Source organism: Pan troglodytes, chromosome 7, assembly GCF_028858775.2.
Source record: "Pan troglodytes isolate AG18354 chromosome 7, NHGRI_mPanTro3-v2.0_pri, whole genome shotgun sequence".
Classification (NCBI taxonomy): Eukaryota; Metazoa; Chordata; class Mammalia; order Primates; family Hominidae; genus Pan; species Pan troglodytes.
Window position 1 is genome coordinate 31,412,943 of NC_072405.2, and position 18,913 is coordinate 31,431,855.

Below are 18,913 nucleotides of genomic sequence, written 5' to 3' on the forward strand. Positions count from 1 at the left end.
CCCCCTCTCTCTTCTGCCTGCCCCTCCGTCTGGGGACAGGGACACCAGTGCTGGCCTGGCTTACCCACAGCCTCTCAGGAGGGTTCTCTGGGCAGCCGGGTTCCTGCATCCAGCTCTGATAGCTGTCGGGGAAGAGTCAGTGGGTCCCTGAGAGGCGGCCGGCCCTGGTCGCTGGGGGAGTCCCGTGGACACCTTCCTGCGGCTTCCTCCAGCCCTGGGCCGACCTTCACTTTCTCTGTCCCGGCCTTCCCTGCATCCCCATAAGTGTACCTAGGTTGCTCAGCCCTGCAGGCACCTGAGAGACCCATATCCCGCTCCCCTTGCCCTGGACAGCCCGCTCTCCCTCTCGCCCAGGCGTGCCCCCATGCTATCCACCTTCCCCAGAGCGGCGGTGGGGGTGCTCTGGGGCGTCCCCCTGCCCTGCCCATGGGTTTCTGGGCTTCACCTGGAGCCCTGGGCTGGGCTGGGCTGAGCTGCAGGGAGGCTGAGCAGCCTGTAGAGGGCAGCACACGCGCGGCTTCCCAGCCAGCCGCCCTGGAGGACGTGGAGGGGAGGCAGCCACAGTCCTGGAGAGGCCTGGGCCTGAACAACATGGCTTCCCCCAGGGTGAGAGTCGTTTGTCCTCCCACCGCCTGCTCTCTCCTGATGACCAGGTTCCAGGAGTTATCAAAGAACAGCCTCTGAGCTGCGTGGAGAAAGCCATGGAGACAGCCAGGTGAGTTGGGAGTCAGTTCAGAAAGGGCAGAGGGTCCCACAACAGGCCCAGAACCCAGTGGGGGAACCTGGAGAGCCCCCTGCGTTGGCCAACCTACTGTTCCATCGCTCACCCACCTCACGTCCACAGAGAGCCCACCCACACTGCCTGGCCTCCCTGGCACCCAAGGCGCTGCCAGGAGTCAAGGTCACCAGATAATCTGTCCTCAGAGAGGGCTGAGAACCCACCCGGGGAGTATGGAGGAACCCTACAGAGGGAGAAAGCAAAATGGGTGAGAGTCCAAGGGAGGGAGGGAGAGAGAGTGGCTGCAGCGGGAGCTCAGAGGAGGGAGGAGGCTGCCTGGGCTGCACTTGTCATGGGAGCAGGTCCCAGGGTGGCCACTTCTGCATCTGTGGAAAGCACAGGGCCTGGGGCAGGGGACCTCTGTTTACACCCAGTTCAGCCTCGTTCCCTGAGACTGGTACAGACGTAGGTGGGGGCAAACAGACTCTGAGCAAGAAGCGAACCCGAAGACAGAGCAACCCTGCCCAGATCTGGGGCCTATGAGGGTATGAACCCAAAATATCTGAGACAGGTCTCAATCAAGTTGAAAAGTTTATTTTGCCAAGGTTAAGCAAGCGGCCATGACACAACCTTAAGCCATCCTGACGACATGTGCCCAAGGTGGTTGGCGTCAGCTTCCTTTTGTATATTTTAGGGTGACATGAGACATTCATCAATATGTGTAAGATGTACATTCACTTGGTCCAGAAGGGCGGGACAACTAGAAGTGGAGGCTTCCAGGTCATAGGTAGATAAGAGACAAAAGGTTGCATTCTTTTGGGTCTTTGATCAGCCTTTCACTGAATACACAACATATATGTAAGAGGGTAGAGGTAGAGGAATAGTCACTTATGCCTTTGGCTCAGTGAATCTGCATTTTTGCATAAACAATGGGGCGGAGGAAGCAGTCAGATATGCAGTCTCAGGTGAGCAGAGGGATGACTTTCTGTCCCACACCTGTGAAGATCAGCTATCAATGTACATTGCCAGGGTGAAACTCAGCATAACTGTTTCAGGGTAAGGATCTTGAGGCCCAGAAAGAATTTCCTTGTGGGCAAATTGGGAGGGAGCTATGTAGCTTTTCTATCCTTGTAGCTATCTTATTTAGAAGTAAAGTGGGAGGCAGGTTTGCCTGACACAGTTCCCTGCTTGACTTTTCCCTTTGGCTTAGTGGTTTTGGAGTCCTGGTATTATTTTCTTTTTAGAAGAGATTAAATGAGATGTGTGTGCAATGCACTGCACACCACCTTCCTTAGAGACAGAGAGGGCCCGGAATTCGAGTCTGTGTTTTGCATAGCCTCATTTAAAGAACACGAAAAGAAACAGATGACATTCACTGATACTCATTCATCCATTTCATCTGAGACCCATCAGCTTTTAAGTGTCTGTGAAAGACAATGGAGAATCTCCTTAGTCAGAGTCGGGAGTCCTGGATTCCAACACTGACCCTGAGAAGCAGCCAGCTGTGGGACCTGGCACAGGTCACCTCCCCTCCATGGAAATGAAGATAAACCTCCCATCCTGTAGAGTTCACTGATTCTCTGTCCCTGTTTGCTCACTGAGGCATAAGTTACTGCAGTAAACTGTTCACTTTAAAAGAAAAAAGAAAAACAGGGTCTCACTGTGTCGCTTAGGATGGAGTGCAGTGGTGCGATCTCAACTCACTGCAACCTTGGTCTCCTGGGCTTAAGCGATCCTCCCACCTCAGCCTCCTGAGTAGCTGGGACTAGGTGCACACTACCACGCCTGGCTAATTTTAGTATTTTTGGTAGGTATGGGATTTCCCCATGTTGCCCAGGCTGGTCTCGAACTCCTGAGCTCAAGTGGTCTGCCCACCTCAGCCTCCCACAGTACTGGAATTACAGACGTGAACCACCGCATCTGGCTTCAACTGTTCACCTCTTAAGTGTTTCATTTCATCTATGACAACTGTATACTCACATGTAACTATTATGCAATCAAGACACAGAAAATTTCCACCACCCCCAGAAAGTCCTTTTCTGCCCCTTTTAGGCAATTTCCACCACCTGGACAAGAGACAGCTACTTCCTCACTGGCTTTTAGGAGACTAATGATTTTCATATATCTGAGGGTACTTAGGAAAATCTCAAGTAAAAGCGTATTCCAAGAATGTAAATGTGTTCAAAAATAAGGTACCATAACAATAGTATCAATAAGCAAACATCAGATAGTCTCAATGGAGGCTGAAAAGGCATTTAGGATAATTAGACACCTATTCTGGCTCTTAGAACGAACAGGAGGACACTTCACAATGATAAGAATTTCTGTAAGAAAACAAGAGCCAATTAATGGTGAAAGGCCTAGGTTTTCCCAATGAAATCAAATCAAGATCAAAATGCCTGCCTTCTCTCAACACCCTTCAACATCATCCTGAGAGTTCTGACCTATGCCACAAGACATAGAACAAAAACAGAGACAGGTCTCCTGAAAGGGAGAAGAAAAAAAAATCATGATATTCGGTATGATTGCATACTTACAAACTGCAAGTTATAACAATAGTAATTTAAAACGTGTATGTGGATGAATATGCACAAAATATAGCAGATAACCATTTAGAAAATGTATTTACAAGAGCTTCATTTCATAAGGGTTACAGAACACATAATATACAAAGAAACAGCCTTAGTAAGAAATAGCAATAATTGGAGTGGAGTGGGGGGAGAGAGAGCATTATGAAAAATAGCACATTTTATTACAATTGTTTTACTATTTCCCTACTAATGTGGGAAGTCCCTTAGAGCAGGTACTGCATATTTTAATCTTGGCATACATTTTGCCTGGTACAAAATCAGTTCTCACTAAATACTTGTAAAATCATTGTATGCAGGAGGTAATAAACATTTTCTGTTATTGTTACTCCTCATTAGGTAACTCATTCCTGGCTGGGCACGGTAGTTCCTGCCTGTAATCCCAGCACTTTGGGAGGCTGGGGCAGGTGGATTGCTTGAGTTCAGGAGTTCGAGACCAGCCTGGGCAATACAACAAAACATTGTTCCTACAAAAATTAGCTAGGCGTGGTGGCCTGTGCCTGTAGTCCTAGCTACTCAGGAGGGTGAGGTGGGAGGATCTCTTGAGAGCCCAGGAGGTCGAGGCTGCAATGAACCATGATTGCGCCACTACACTCCAGCCTGGGCAACATAGTGAGATCCTGTCTCAAAAAAACAAAAACAAGAAAACCTCATTCTTCTAGGTAGAGTTTCTGCCTTCACAGTGGTTTTTAATGCTGATTCATAATAGAATCTCTTTTAGGGAGCTGTAAAATATATGCTGGGTCTACAGAAAAGGTTGTTGACATGAGTGGAAGATAAGCCATTTCGGCATACATATGATAACTATAAAACAAAAACCAAATGGAAATTTTAAAACTGAAAATTCCACTCTCTGAAATGAAAAATTTATTTGAATTTTCTTAAGAGAGATTGAACAGGGCTGGGCGCGGTGGCTCGCATCTGTAATCCCAGCACTTTGGGAGGCCGAGGCAGGTGGATCGCCTGAGGTCAGGAGTTCGAGACCAGCCTGGCCAACATAGTGAAACCCTGTCTCTACTAAAAATACAAAAAATTAGCCGGGTGTGGTGGCAGATGCCTGTAATCCCAGCTACTCTGGAGCCTGAGGCCAAATCGCCTGAACCCAGGAGACGGAGGTTGCAGTGAGCCAAGATCATGCCACTGCACTCCAGCCTGGGCAACAAGAGCAAACACTCTGTTTCAAAAAAAAAAAAAAGAGAGAGAGAGATTGAACATTATAGAAGAATGAGTGAACTTGAAAAGAGATCAATAGAAACAATTCCATCTGAAGTACAAGGGAAAATGGGACTGAAAGAAAACAAGGAAGCAAGTCTCAGTGACCTGTGGTACAATATCATGCACCACACATGGAACCAGGGACCAAGAAGAAGTGGCTGGAAAACATGAGGAAAAAAATGGTTGCTCTATTCTCAAATGTAGTGAAAAAACATCAGCTTGCCGATTCAAAAAGCTTATAAACCCCTCAGAAAAATAAATGTAAAGAAAACCCTACCTGGACACATCATAGTCAATCATACAGAGCAAATTTTGTGCATTCACAGGGAACAAAGATATGAACGACAGCTGACCCAAAACAACGGAGGCCCAGGATGTGTGAAGTGGTGAAAGAACCTGTTGACCTATTATTCACACCCCGTGAAAATATCCTTTAAAAACAAAGGAGAAAGGAATAAGTTGTGAGAGATTGTATTTTCCAAATTTGGCCACAACAATAAATGTAACCAGAATAAACAAACGAATTAAAAGGAAGTTTCCCCAACTGGAAAAAAATGCAAGCTGAAATTATAAGCTATCTAAAATATATGCACCTTAAATATAAAGCTTCAGATAGATTGAAAGTAAAAGATGGTAAGAGATATAAAACACAACTGTAAAGCATGAGAAAGCTAGTGTGGCTTTCTTAATGTCAAAGTAGATTCAAGATAGGGCATATTAGCAAAGATAAGGAGGGATGTATAATGATAAAAGGATCAATTCATCAGAATGACGTAACACTAAAAAAAAGGTGTGTACCTAATATGGATGCAAAGAGGTGAACAATAGACACTGGGTCCTACTTAAGGGTAGAAAGTGGGAGGAGGGAGAGGATCAGAAAAAGTAACTATTAGATACTAGGCTTAGTACCTGGGTGATGAAATAACCTGTACAACAAACCCCCATGACACAATTTTACCTATATAATAAACTTGCACAGGTACCCCTGAACCTAAAATAAAGTTTAAAAACGTATTAAAAATATGTGTGTACCTAATAACAGAGCTTCAAAGATTTGCAGCAGAAACGGACAGAATTAGTGAGAGAAACAGACAAATGCATGATCATAGCTAGAGATCTTTAACATCTCCCGCTAAACAACTGATAGAACCAGTAAAAAAAAAATCAATGAAGTCATAGACAATCTGAAAAAATTATCAACCACCTTGAGGTAATAAACATTTATAGAGTACTATACTGAACAACTGTAGAATGTTCATTCGTTTTGAGTGCATATAGTATGTTCACTAAGGTAGACCCTATTCTGGGCCTTAAAAACAGTCTTGATAAATTCAAAAGAATTGAAATTGTACAGAATATATTCTTTAGGTTGCAGAGGAACTGAATTAGATATCAGTAAGAATAAGAGATACAGAAAAGACTTTCATATTTGCAATTTAAACAACCATGGGCCAGAGAAGAAACCTTATGGAAATCAGAAATATTTCAAACTAAATGATAATGCAAAATATCAAAATTTATAGGATGTAACTACAGGACATAGAGAGTATGAGTGCTTATATTAGTAAAGAAAAAAAGATAGAAAACAATGATCCAGGTTTCCACTTTAAAGCTGGAGAAAGAAGAGTAATATAAACCCAGAATAAGTATAAGAAAGGCAATAATCAGAAGAGGAAAACTATAGAATAGGAAACAGGAACACCCTGAAAGTAATAAAGAAATTAACACAGACAGCATAGCTATTTGAAAAGAATAGTAACATTTATAAATCTGTGTTTCAGAAGAAAACGGCAGGATTAGATTAACCTGTGATTTCTGGCTGGCCACGAGGTCACCCATGGCATGGAGCTGCCCACAACGCCCTTCTCAGCGTGAAGCATCCTGAAAGATCCAGGGCCAGGTTCCCCAGGAATGGGGAGTTGGTAAGTAGAAAGGAGGACTGAAACCAGCCCAATTCTCCCATAGAGCTGATGTTTATGTTTTCTTTGAAAAAACATAGAAATTTATCCTCCCGGTGTTAAAACTTGAGAAAGTTATGTTTGTCTTAACTGAGTTCCTTTATCAGGAAACCCACCATCAAGCTTCCCAGACAATATCAAGGAGCTGAAACTTCCTGAGATCACTGCATTTGAACAGTGAGATGCCAGGCCCCTCACCACCATAATTGCCTAACCAACCACATGCTTCCTGTTGACCAGCCTCTCTTCCTTACCTGCTCTCTAATTCCTGTTTTCCTGCACATGGTTACATTCCTTACCCCTCTCTAGTTCCTGTTTTCTCACACATGTTTACTTTCCTTGCCCCTCTCTAATTCCTGTTTTCCCGCACATGGTTACATTTCTTCCCTGCTATATAAACCTTTAATTTTCCCTGGGAATACTTGTTGTCTCAGTGATTGGCCATCTGTGCATCAAGCAGCAGGACCTAGACCAAAACTCTGGCGTTTCAGGAACAAGAACAACTTACCTATGGACAATTTTCATGCCTGTGGCTCTATGGGTTGCTTAGAAAGTTCACCACAGCTAATATAAACTACATACCAGGAAATTCATCAAAATTACTACTACTTTTTGTCATTCCTCCATCTAAAGATGCTTCAAGCCCAACATCTAGAAATCTCAACTGACTGTCCTCTGGACTCAAAAACTGGGCTTGTATCATTTGCTCCAACCATTAACCTTTACTTTTCTTTTGTTTCCATAGAAATGCCTCTTATTAAATACCTGACTGACCACACCTTATAGAGGCCTAACCTAGGTGAAAGACCACCTGTAACATCACCTCCTAAAATGAGATACAACTGCCTAACTGGATAAAACTCTTCTCGTGACTAAGAGACTTATTCAATAAGGTATGGGGCACTATAGTTAGACTTATGTCCTGCCTGTTGCAATTTATGTTCCTGTTTTCCTTTATAGGTCTCTTGCCACTCAGTTACTAACCTGATTCTTCTCTCCACAGCCATCAACTCGACTTTTAATACATGAAACTTCTCGGGAAGTTCCAGACGAGGGAAATGAGGGGGTTAAAATATGCTATTTTAGCATATTGATTATTTAAGTTAAAGATACTTGAAAAACAGCAAGTGTGAAAAGATCACACCCTATGAGTGGGGCAAGGGAAGTCTTCCCATTTCATAAAGACACCAGCTACTGGGTTTAGGGCCCAAACTTATTCAATATGACCTCTTCTTAAGTAGGTATATCTGCAAAGAACCCATTTCTAAAAAAGATCACATTCACAGGTACCAGAGTGTAGGGCTTCAAAATATGCTTTAGGGGGACACATTCAACCCACAAAAGCATACCAAGAAAATATGGTTCATGTACAGGGAAAGAAGAAATTGACAGATACCTGGGGAAGCTCAGACATTGGACTTTTTGGGCAAATGCTTTAAATTAACAATTTTAAATATGCTCAGATATTTAAAGGAAGTGTGTGTGTGTATGTGAGTGTGTGTGTGTGTGTGTGTGTGTTCTAGAAGATTGCGGAGGATTAAAACAGTAGCTCGCAGCCCATGGCTTCCAGGATGGGCAGGTGCTGGAGGGAAATATTCTAGGGAAACCCAGAGCAGCACCTACACCTTTCCTTTGGGGAAACATCAATGCATCTATAGATATCTATACATACCTGTATCAACATATAGAGAATATCCATAAAGAGATAAGAATTATTAAAAGGTCCCCAGTGGAAATCCTGGGGCCAAAAAAAATAAAGTAGCTGAAGTAAACAACACAGCAGAGGGATTCCACAGCAGATTTCATCAGGCAGAAGAAAGAATCTGCTAATTTGAAGATAGGAGAAAAGAACAGGCCAGAGAGCCTCTGCAGTGTGCACGGACGGCAGAACTGCTTCACAAAAGCAGACCTTCCCTTGCTTGTCTTTTCTCACACTAGAGAAAGCAGTAGATGATCCTATCTTTGAAGAGTGTGTTGTTAACAGCAAGCATAAGAAGACAGTAATTAGGGGTAAAATCCTGAGGTATGTATGAGTTAATGACCAAATTAACTATGGAAACTTACATAAGAAGTGTAGAGGCTTTGTTTGTTTTTCTTTTTGCCCCTGTCCTCCCATTCTGCCCTGAAACAGCTCTGAGTAACACAGGCTGTGTTCTTGCTGTGACTCACACCTCCCTGCCTTCTCTTCCTTTAGGCTTGCTGAAGTCGGTGGGGGCTTGTTTCCTGCCTCGGACTCCCTGGAATTTAAAGTGACATAGTCTTGGGGACTGGAATCCAGCACCTCCTTCTTCCCCTCCCTGTGGGGACAGGGACACCAGCACTGGCTTGGCTCACCCACAGCCTCCCCCGGGGTCCTCTGGCTGCACCTGGGGCTACTGAGTGCTGCAGTCCAGCTCTGATGGAGCTGTCAGGGAAGAGGCAGTGGGTCCCTGAGTGGTGAACTGGCCCTGGTTTCTGGGGAAGTCCTGGTTCTGGGGGAGTCCTATGGTCCCTCTCCTGTGGCTTCCTCCAACCCTGGGCGGACCTTCACTTTTTCTCCGTCAACCCTTCCTGCATCCTCATCAGTGGGACCAGGTTGCTCAGACCTGGAAGCACCTGGGAGACCCATTTCCTGCTCCCCTTGCCCTGGAGGACCCGCTCTCCCTCTCGCCCACAGCTCCTGGGAGGCCCAGGCGTGCCACCCACTGTCCACCTTCCCCAGAGGAGAGGTGGGGCTGCTCTGTGCTCCCCACTGCTTCCCTCCTGCCCTGCCCATGAGCTCCTCAGCCTCACTTGAGGGAGTCATGGGCTGTGAGCTATGGTTTGAATCCTCCACAATCCTCCAGTCTCATCTTTCCTCCTCTTAGAGTTGACCATGCTTTTCCTCCTGCTCAATTCTCCCTTTTTTTTCTTCCCTTTTCCTCCAAGTCACCACTAGGTAGGGCTCTACATGTGTGACCCTTCATTACAGGCGACCCTTATTCTTCAACTCTGTGCCCTTTTCCCTAACATTTGGCCTCTACTCGAAGCCCCCCAAAACATACAGTCAATAAAATTCTGTGAGTCCCCCTCCAAAGATGGAGAGGATGGCCTATGTTCTCGAGATGGGCAAAGGTGAGAGTTCAGTGTCCTGCTCCACCCAAATACCAGCTCCTCTCCCCAAAACCTCAATCACCATTATGCTGAGGGCAAAGAAGTTGTGAATATTTGTGAATACATCTTTGGCCACATTTCTAATCACCTTCATTAGGTGGCTTCCTAGAAGTAGAATATCACACACACACGCGCACACACACACACACACACAGAGCTGTGATTCCTACCAACAATACATCACTTTAGACCTGACATCACTGCTCTTTGATTTTCACTTCTGCTAACTAGGAAATAATTAATTGACGCCGATATGCATTTCTCTGCTTATTGAATTGTGTCCCATGTATTGATGTGTTGTTTGAATTTCTTTTTTCAAGCTGATTTTTTTAGGATTTGTGTATTGTCTGGGAAGACAGACTCCATGCTTCCCAAATACTAATAACAAATTTCTAGTCTTTTTAATTTGCCTCTTCTTTTTGTCTTAGATTTTAATGTACAGAAGTTTTAAATGTTAAGTAGTTGAATCTATAGGTACACTTATTTTTTTTATGGTCATAAGCTTAGAAAGTCCTTTGCCCAACATAAAATAAGAGAACTCTAATTTCTTAGGGAGATTTTTATTAAATGATTAGATTTGTAGCATATAGTTGTATAAAATAAGATGAACTCTAATTTCTTAGGGAGGTTTTATTAAATGATTAGATTTATAGCATATCATCGTGTAAAGTACATGGACATTATTTTTGATATAGAAAGTGTAGTGTTCCCCTTCATTGTTCTGAGTTACTCTCATCTGTCCAACCCCAGCGAGCCACTGATTATTCCCTTTCTCTGAACCTTGTGGTGTTTATGGAAGCTTCATTCCATAGCACGAAGGCGTCAATCATTAATCTCGAGTGATTAGTCCTCAGGCATCTCCCTGCTCTGAGCTGAGGGGTGTGGTAGTGTTGAAAGTTGCAGTGCTCTGATCACGTGGTTGGTTCCACTGGCAACTGGTCCCTCTCTGGCAAGAGCCACCTCATCAGTATCAACTCAGGAATGCTGGAAATCATTTTATGAATAAAAAATAAAGCCCCTCTCACCACAGTTACTCAAGAAACTTCAATGTTTTAAAGCTCTGTTCCCAGAGCCAGGAGCAGAGAAAAAAAGTAGATGTTCCTTATTATATCCCAGCCATGAATACCAAGAGAGAGGATCACTGGAGCCGTTTCAGAAGCTGCTTACCATGGCGCTCAGGGGAGAGGCCATGGTCGGAAGGAAAAAGTGTGGATGAGGAGTGTGATTGATGGCAAATGTTTGCTAATGTGGGACTAGCTGGACCCTGTCTTTTCTGGTGGTTCCTGAATCAGAGTTCTAGCACTACATACTGGAGTGTGGATTGGCTGTTTCAGGAACCTGGTCTCTCTGCAGTCGTTAGATTTCTGCATAAAGATTTAGCATAAATACTCTGTATAGAAGAAAAGAAAAATTTAAAAATTATATTTAATTATGTTTTGAGGCCTTCATGAAATTTTTTTTTTGAGACAGAGTCTTGCTGTGTCTCCCAGGCTGGAGTGCAGTGGCACGATCTCGGCTCACTGCAAGCTCCGCCCCCCAGGTTCCCACCATTCTCCTGCCTCAGCCTCCCGAGTAGCTGGGACTACAGGCGTCCGCCACCATGCCTGGCTAACTTTTTTTGTATTTTTTAGTAGAGACGGGGTTTCATCGTGTTAGCCAGGACGATCTCGATCTCCTGACCTCGTGATCCACCTGCCTTGGCCTCCCAAAGTGCTGGGATTACAGGCGTGAGCCACCGCTCCCAGCCATGAAATATTTAAAGAAATTACACCACACAACCCATATTGACATCAACTGACCCCTAGAAACTAATGGAGGAATGTGTTAGGAAAAAATATTCTGCCAGGGACCCATCTGATATTGGCCTGACCGCCTGAGCTCAGACATTGGTCCCACTCACTAACAGATCTAAGAAACACGAGGTACCAGCCCTACTACCAAAACTCTGAGTGCTATAAGCTCAGACAAAAAGGCAAAATTCTAGCTGAGAGAATATTAACAAATTACAGTGAGCAATATGTTCATAGTTCAAGACACTTCTGTGAACAGATGTGTGGATTTTCTTCACCCTGATCAATTCTTCCACAACAGATGACTGCCCATAATTCAATTCACTTCTGACACTAATCAGAGGTAGTGCTGACCTCACAGGGTAAAGACTCAGTCCCACAAGACTCCCCCCACTTCAGGGGCAAATCACAAGTAGGAGGTCTGTGTCCCCATCCAGATTTCATCTTGAATTGGCTCTGTGTCCCACCAAAATCTCCTTTTGAATTGTAATCCCCATGGGTCAGGGGAGGGACCTGGTGGGAGATGTCTGGATCATGGGGGTGGTTTCCCCATGCTGTTCTCATGATAATGAGTACGTTCTGATGGTTTTATAAGGGTTTGGCAGTTCCTCCTTCACTCTCTTCTCTTCCTCCTGCCGCCTTGTGAAGAAGGTGCCAGCTTCCCCATCTCCTTCCGCCATGATTGTGAGTTTCCTGAGGCCTCCCCAGCCATGGTGAACTGTGAGTCAATTAAACCTCTTTCCTTTATAAATTACCCAGTCTCAGGTATCTCTTTATAGCAGGGTGAAAATGGACTAAAACAGGGTCCCCAAGTCATCCACACCTTCTGTCTGACTTAGCTACTGATACATAATAGTGTTTGGTGACCCTAAATGTCTAAAAATGGAGTCACTTATGACAGGTGATCAGCCCACACTGAAATTACTGACCCCTCAGAGTGAGAAGCGTATGTGTGGTGGACTGAGGTGATGAGAGGACCTGCTGTGGACAGGCACCCCCTAGACCAGACAAGCAAGTGAAGCCAGAAGGCAGCTGAGATCTTGGCTACAGACAAGCCTGCAGAGGGCCATAAAAACTGCAAAGACTCTGACCACAGCCAGGCAGCTGCTGCAACTCTGCCCATGAAAACTCAGAGGCCTCTTTCCCATGGGCTATGGAAGAAGAGCAGCGACAGCGCCCCCCGCCCCCGGTCCATGTTCTGAGGAAACCCGGACCTGCCAGTGTGTCAGTCAGCATGCTGGTCTCCTGAGATGCTCACTGTGGTCCCTTCCCCACCGTCTCATCACCACCTGTGTGTGTTGACTATATTTGCATGGTGTGTATGTGCAAAAGCCACACAATAAACTGTGAATTTGCTGCAGGGAATTAAGGAACCAGAGAGACCGATCAGGGTGCAGGAGAGTTTTTATTTTAGGTGTACACCGGCTCAGTAGACATGTGTCCTGAAAGTCTGAGCAGCAGACAAAGAAACCAGTCACCTTTTAAGCAGTTTGTGGCAGGAGTTACCCGATGCTGGAAGCAGACTTACAGAAGGGAGAACAGAGACAGTTAATTATCATGTAACATTCTTTAGCTTACATTTTGGGAAAGCATGTGCTGTAACTTATGCTTATTTAGTAAGTATAAATTAAGAGAAACAGAAACTACAAGGTATGTGGAAAGAGACAAGGTTAATGTCTCACAGTCTTTACAGAAAGGCAGTTAATATTATTTCTTAGCTCTTACTTTGGGGGGATGGTCACTAATGCCCATTACAGCTTTACTTTTTCTGTATTTTTTCATTTTATAAGGACAATTAATATCTTTTAATTTTTCTACTTCAAATTCATAAGAATTTCATTGGCCATTGAGTCATTGTGAAACCTCCTGTTCCCCCCACAACTAGGCTAATTGGAACCCGACATGGGAGCCACCAACTGGAAGTTCCCATGATCCCCTTCTCAGGTTTCATCATTGACTAGGCCGGCTCACAGAAGCCAGGAACATAGTTTACTTGCTATTGCCAATTTATTACAGAGGATATTTTTAATGATTATCAATCAGCAGCCAGATGAAGAGATACATAGGGTCAGGGTTGTGAGGGTACCCGGTGCAGGAGTTCTGTCCTCGTGGAATTAGGGCGTGCCACCCTCCCAACATGTGGATGGGTACTTGTTCACAAACCCAGAGTCTCTCTGAACTTTGTCCTCTTAAGCTTCTTTGGAGGCTTCATTGCTCAAGCTTGAGTGATTACATCATTGACCTTTGGTGATCACCTCAACATTCAGCCCCTCTTCTCTCACCAGAGGCTGGGACATGGGGAGGGCATTTGCAGCTTCCACCAGGTAAGCAAAACCCAAGCAAAACTTCAGCAGGGGTTGAAGTTTCAACCCTCTAATCATAGGCTGGTTCCCCCTCCCGAGGCTGTCCAGGAGCCGCTAACCATCAGTCATCTCACTGGTGTACAAAGAAACATTGATCACTTCAGAGATTCCAAGGATTTCAGGAGCTTTGTGGCAAGAAACAGGAGCTGAGATCAAATATGTATCTCTTATTATTTCACGGTCCACAACCAGGTCTCTGGACTCTCTTACAGCAAAACGATATGCAACTCAAAAGATACTGGTAGGTTACTAGTCCTCCTCAGTCATTGATAATTAGTCCAGTCCATCATCATGTTATATGAAAATGTCTCCTAGCATGAGGCCACTCAGGTTTGCAGGCCTCTGTTCCCTCTGTCAGGTCCTAAAAGCAGGACAGGTCTCAGCAAACATGGAGCTTCCCCCTCCCAGATATTTGGAATAATTGAGCTAAGAGACAATGTCATCTCCTTCTCAGTATTACTGTAATATAAGATTTCCCTCATTACATAAACCATGTATTCATTCCTTTACTCTCAGCAACTCCTCCTCCTCGTTTTCATTTCTACTCAAACTTTTCTACTTTGGAAATAACTATGATGGGCTGGCAGCAATACTAGTGTAACAAGTGTGTCCCCTCAGTGCACATCCATTCATACAGGGCAGGGTTACACAGGTGTAGAACTAGTGGGCTATTTTACCAATAGGCAACAAATTAGTCCATTGTGTGTTGCTATAAAGGAATATCTGAGGCTGGGTCATTTATAAAGAAAAGAAGTTTATTTGGCTTACGGTCTTGCAGGCTGCATGAGCATGGCACCTGCATCTGCTCAGCTTCTGGTGAGGGCCTCAGGGAGCTTCCAATCATGGAAGAAGGCAAAGGAGGAGCCAGCACATCACATGGTGAGAGGGAGCAAGAGAGAGAGGTGAGAGGTCCCAGACTCCTTTAAACAACCAGCTCTCTAGTGAACTAACAGAGTGAGAACTCACTCATTACTGTGGAAAGGGCAGTGAGCCATTCATGAGGGTTCTTCCCCCATGACGCAAACACCTTCACCAGGCCCATACCAACCTCAGGGATCACATTTCAATATGACATTTGGAGGGGACACACATGCAAACTGTATCAGGCTATGTAGCTGCATTTACTGTTAGCCCCAATTTTGCAAGATTGGGGTCCCATCAGGTCCATAAGAAAATTGACAGAAAAGTCTAAACACATAGTCTGTTCCTGGCTTAGGGGTCGTCGCTGCTTCCAGCATTTATAGTTGTAGCCCTGGCCCTGTGGCCAAGGTACCAGGTGGTGGGTGGGGAGAAGGGGAGAGGTGAGGTAATACAGGGAAGACAGACAAAAATGACGGTCACTGGCCGGGCGCAGTGGCTCATGCCTATAATCTCAGCACTTATGGGAGGCCAAGGCAGGTAGATTACCCGAGGTCAGGAGTTTGAGACCTGCCTGACCAACACAGTGAAACCCCATCTCTGCTAAAAATATAAAAATTAGCTGGGCGTGGTGGCGGGAGGCTAAGGCAGGGGAATCACTTGAACCCAGGAGGTGGAGTTTGTAGTGAGCCAAGATCACGCCATTGCACTCCAGCCTGGGCAACAGAGCGAGACTGTGTCTCAAAAAAAAAAAAAACCACTACCACCACCACCAACAACAACAAAATGACAGTCATCACACTAGCACCCTCCCTGCCTCCTCATCCCCAGATCCACTGGAAAAATGGAGGAAAGTCTGGTGGGGACACTCCTTTAGCCCACTCGTATGGAGTGGGGGCACACACCGGTGAAGGTGTGGAAGCCAGCCCTTCATGCCTGTATCTCCCCCCATTTTAGACAATCAATGTTTCAGTTGACTGTTCCACTTCCCTATCAAATTATTACTCTAAGGAGGGTATCTCTCTGCCCGTTGCTAAACATTATGCACTGAACGGCATGTTTCTTGGTCCAAGGAAGTGCGACTTAGTGGTCCAAACTAGAATAATACCTTATTTCAGTTCTTTTATATTAATAGCACTCTGGGCATTTGCAGCCTCCACCAGGTAAGCAAAAGACAATCCACAGTCAGTTTCTGTTCCTGTCGAGACTCACCTGTACCCCCCAGGGCACTGCCCTCAGTCTCACTTTCCAAGTATGTTGAGGGCCTCCCCATCAGGGAATGTGCCTCATAGCTATAGGCAGTCTCTGTCTCTCCCGCTGCTAGACAGAACAGCTCTTATTGGCGTTATGTGCCTGAGAGAGAGCAAGAGGAATGTGTTTCGATTCAGCCCATCTCTGCATCACTGTGGTTCCCCCATATCCACTCCTTTTATTTAATGGCCTCTGGTGACCACCTCAAGGAAGTACATGGTGGGTGGTATCTCTTGCTGATGTCAATCACTTTCCAAACCTGAGGCAGGTTCTACTGAGCAGTATGGATGTGTCCTACTTTAATGCACTCCTCAAGTCCCCCTAGAGATTGCCATAGGGTCAGGCCTCATATGGACATCCCTTCAATAGGCCAGTTTTCCATTATTCTTGGAAAAAATGGGGAATGTAGAGACAAATATCCAAATCTAATACACTTTATTTGAAAAGCAAGAATTGCAATGCTTGGCATACACAAAGACCAACTTGTCTTTGATATGTCCAAAGACCAAAAAGAGAAGTTTAGAGGTTTTTTTAAAAGGAGAAATTCTGGCCATGTGCGGTGGCTCACGCCTGTAATCCTGGCACTTCGGGAGGCCAAGGCGGGCGGATCACGAGGTCACGAGATCGTGACCATCCTGGCTAACACGGTGAAACCCCATCTGTACTAAAAATACAAAAAAATTAGCTGGGCGTGGTGGCAGGCGCCTGTAGTCCCAGCTACTTGGGGGACTGAGGCAGGAGAATGGCGTGAACCCAGGAGGCAGAGCTTGCAGTGAGCCAATATCGCACCACTGCACTCCAGTCTGGGTGACACAGCGAGACTCCATCTCAAAAAAAAAAAAAAAAAGGAGAAATACTAATTATTTTTTTTTTCTAGGAAGCTCATTGGCACTGTCAAATTTGAAGAAGAGGCGTGCTCTGACTGGTGAGTGACTGCAGTGGGTCAGGCTGGTCTTAGAGCAGCAGCCGGTTGTGTCCATAGATATTAGATAGGACTATTAATAGTTTCAGGTTACAGCTGCCAGGCTTACAGAGAATTGCAGTTTGGGGGTAATACAGTGATTTTTCTTCCCCATGGCCTCTTGACTCTGTTTTAGTTGGGTGTGACAAGAATGACCCAATTTGTGCAATCAACTTTCACATTCTGCTTCCCAACTCTATGACCAGGACGTTGAGGACTGTTCATGAGCCAGAAAAAAACTCAAGTACAGGGGCTTTTGCTGCTGTCAACTCTTCCATCACGCTAGGAAAACAGCATGCAATCCAACCCACCTAGCCAATTTGCCTTTGCCTTCTTCCATCAGAGGGGTGGCCTTCCAAATAGGATGTTGACCATTCACCTAGGAATGACTGTCTACAAACTAAGTAGCTCTTGGTCGGTCAGTAAAGAGCTGCGTATAGGGCAGTGTCCAAGTGACCACAGAATCCAGCAGCTCCTCACTCAGTTCCAGACTCAGTCTGAGGGGAACAGAGGCTCCCTGCTCATGAGTGTCTCCTCTTTGCCTTCCTCAGGCACCAGGATCCCGTATCAACCATTTCCATTTTGTAATAGAACTCTTCGGGGACTGCCCTCCCCGTTAGAGATTTTCCAAGATCTCTGAAGACATCATGAGTTTTTCAGGTTTCAAGATTATTTTATGTCCTTCAGTCACAGGGGGAACTTCAGTTAGTGTTCCATCGCAAGCTAGTAAGTGCCTCTCAAATGGAAACTTTATAGTCTAAAGGCCCAGTTCCCTGGAGGTGCTCAGAGCCTTTTGCCATTAGCCCTAGGCAGTGCTCCACACAGGGCACAGAGAATGTGTGTTGCCTGCAGTCTGGTTTCTAGTCTACACTGTGTGGTCCACCCTCCAGGGCCAAGGGGCCTGGAGTGCTCTAAAGACTTTCCTGCAGGCCCTCGTGGCTCTGTGTTAATGCTGTCAGTCTTCCTGAAGTCCCTGTCCTCTCACCTCCTGCCTGGATCTGCCCCCAGCACACATTCCTGACTCCACACATTTCTCAGTGCCTGCGACCTGGCACACATTTCTGATCCGAACTCAGTGCCTGGGGCCTGGCAGGTGCCCAGGGCACTCCATTGCTCAAATCCAAGCCTGTGGAGAGGATGACATATCATTTCCAGGTTTCTGATGAGCAGAAAAAAAAATCTTTGTTTCTATAGTGCTATCCTCTTTTATCCACCATGTGAGAGGTCAGGAGCTGACTCACCCCAAGGGTCTAGGAGTTGTGCCACTGACCTTACTGCCTAGGATCACAGGCTGGCATCCTTCAGTACCACACATTGGATCTCTCCACACAGCAGCAGTGTGCTTAACTCAATGGGGAGGTGAGTAGCCCAAGGTCAGACAGTTTGACCTGGATAGACACTTGACTGGGGGACAGGCTTTGGAAGACACTCCCCTGGGCCTCCTCTGTCCATGGGGCCTCAATACTAGAGCCCACAAGGTCGGCCAGAGAGTGTCTATGCCTCGACCATGCAAAGGGTGCCAGGTTGTGGCTAGGGATGCCCCCGGGGTTCCTCTCCCTCCTACCTACTCCTCAGCCTCTGCATGTGCCCGTCATGGCCCCTGTGTCCTTCATTCTGTCCACTCATGTGTTCACTGGGCCCCTCCTTGGTGCCAGGCACCCGCTACTGAGGGATACCAAGCCCCTGCCAGAGAAGCTTGGAGCTGGGTCACAGCAGCAAGGAGGCTGGAGACAGAGGCATCAGTGCACTGGTCAGTGAGGCCGCTGTAGGAGGAGGGAGTGGGAGCAGAAGCTAAGAGTGGACTGAAGTCCTTAGGCCAGGAAGTAGTTCAGGGTTTTTTTTTTTTTTTTTAATTCTTCAGCTAAAACAGCAGAAGAGGTGATTTATTATATGGTTGTTACACTCGGCCACAAATAAACACAGAAATAGTCCAGAATGTCACAGGTCCAGGGCAGAGGACCAACATGGGCATTTTGTTTATGAGCAAGGTGGGTCTCAGAGGTGATCGGCGATCAGAGGGCGATGAAGTTCTAGATCCATTGAGACAAGCTCCAAGTTGTGGGACTGCATGCTACTGTC

At 45.8% G+C, this 18,913-nt stretch overlaps 1 long non-coding RNA gene across 1 annotated transcript; it reads left to right on the plus strand.

Moving 5' to 3' along the window:
• Positions 1-524: 524 nt before the first annotated feature.
• On the plus strand, positions 525-7,372 carry LOC107976263 (uncharacterized). Its single transcript, XR_001720092.4, has 3 exons — positions 525-715; positions 6,303-6,443; positions 7,225-7,372. It is a non-coding gene; the product is annotated as an uncharacterized LOC107976263 (long non-coding RNA).
• Positions 7,373-18,913: the final 11,541 nt, after the last annotated feature.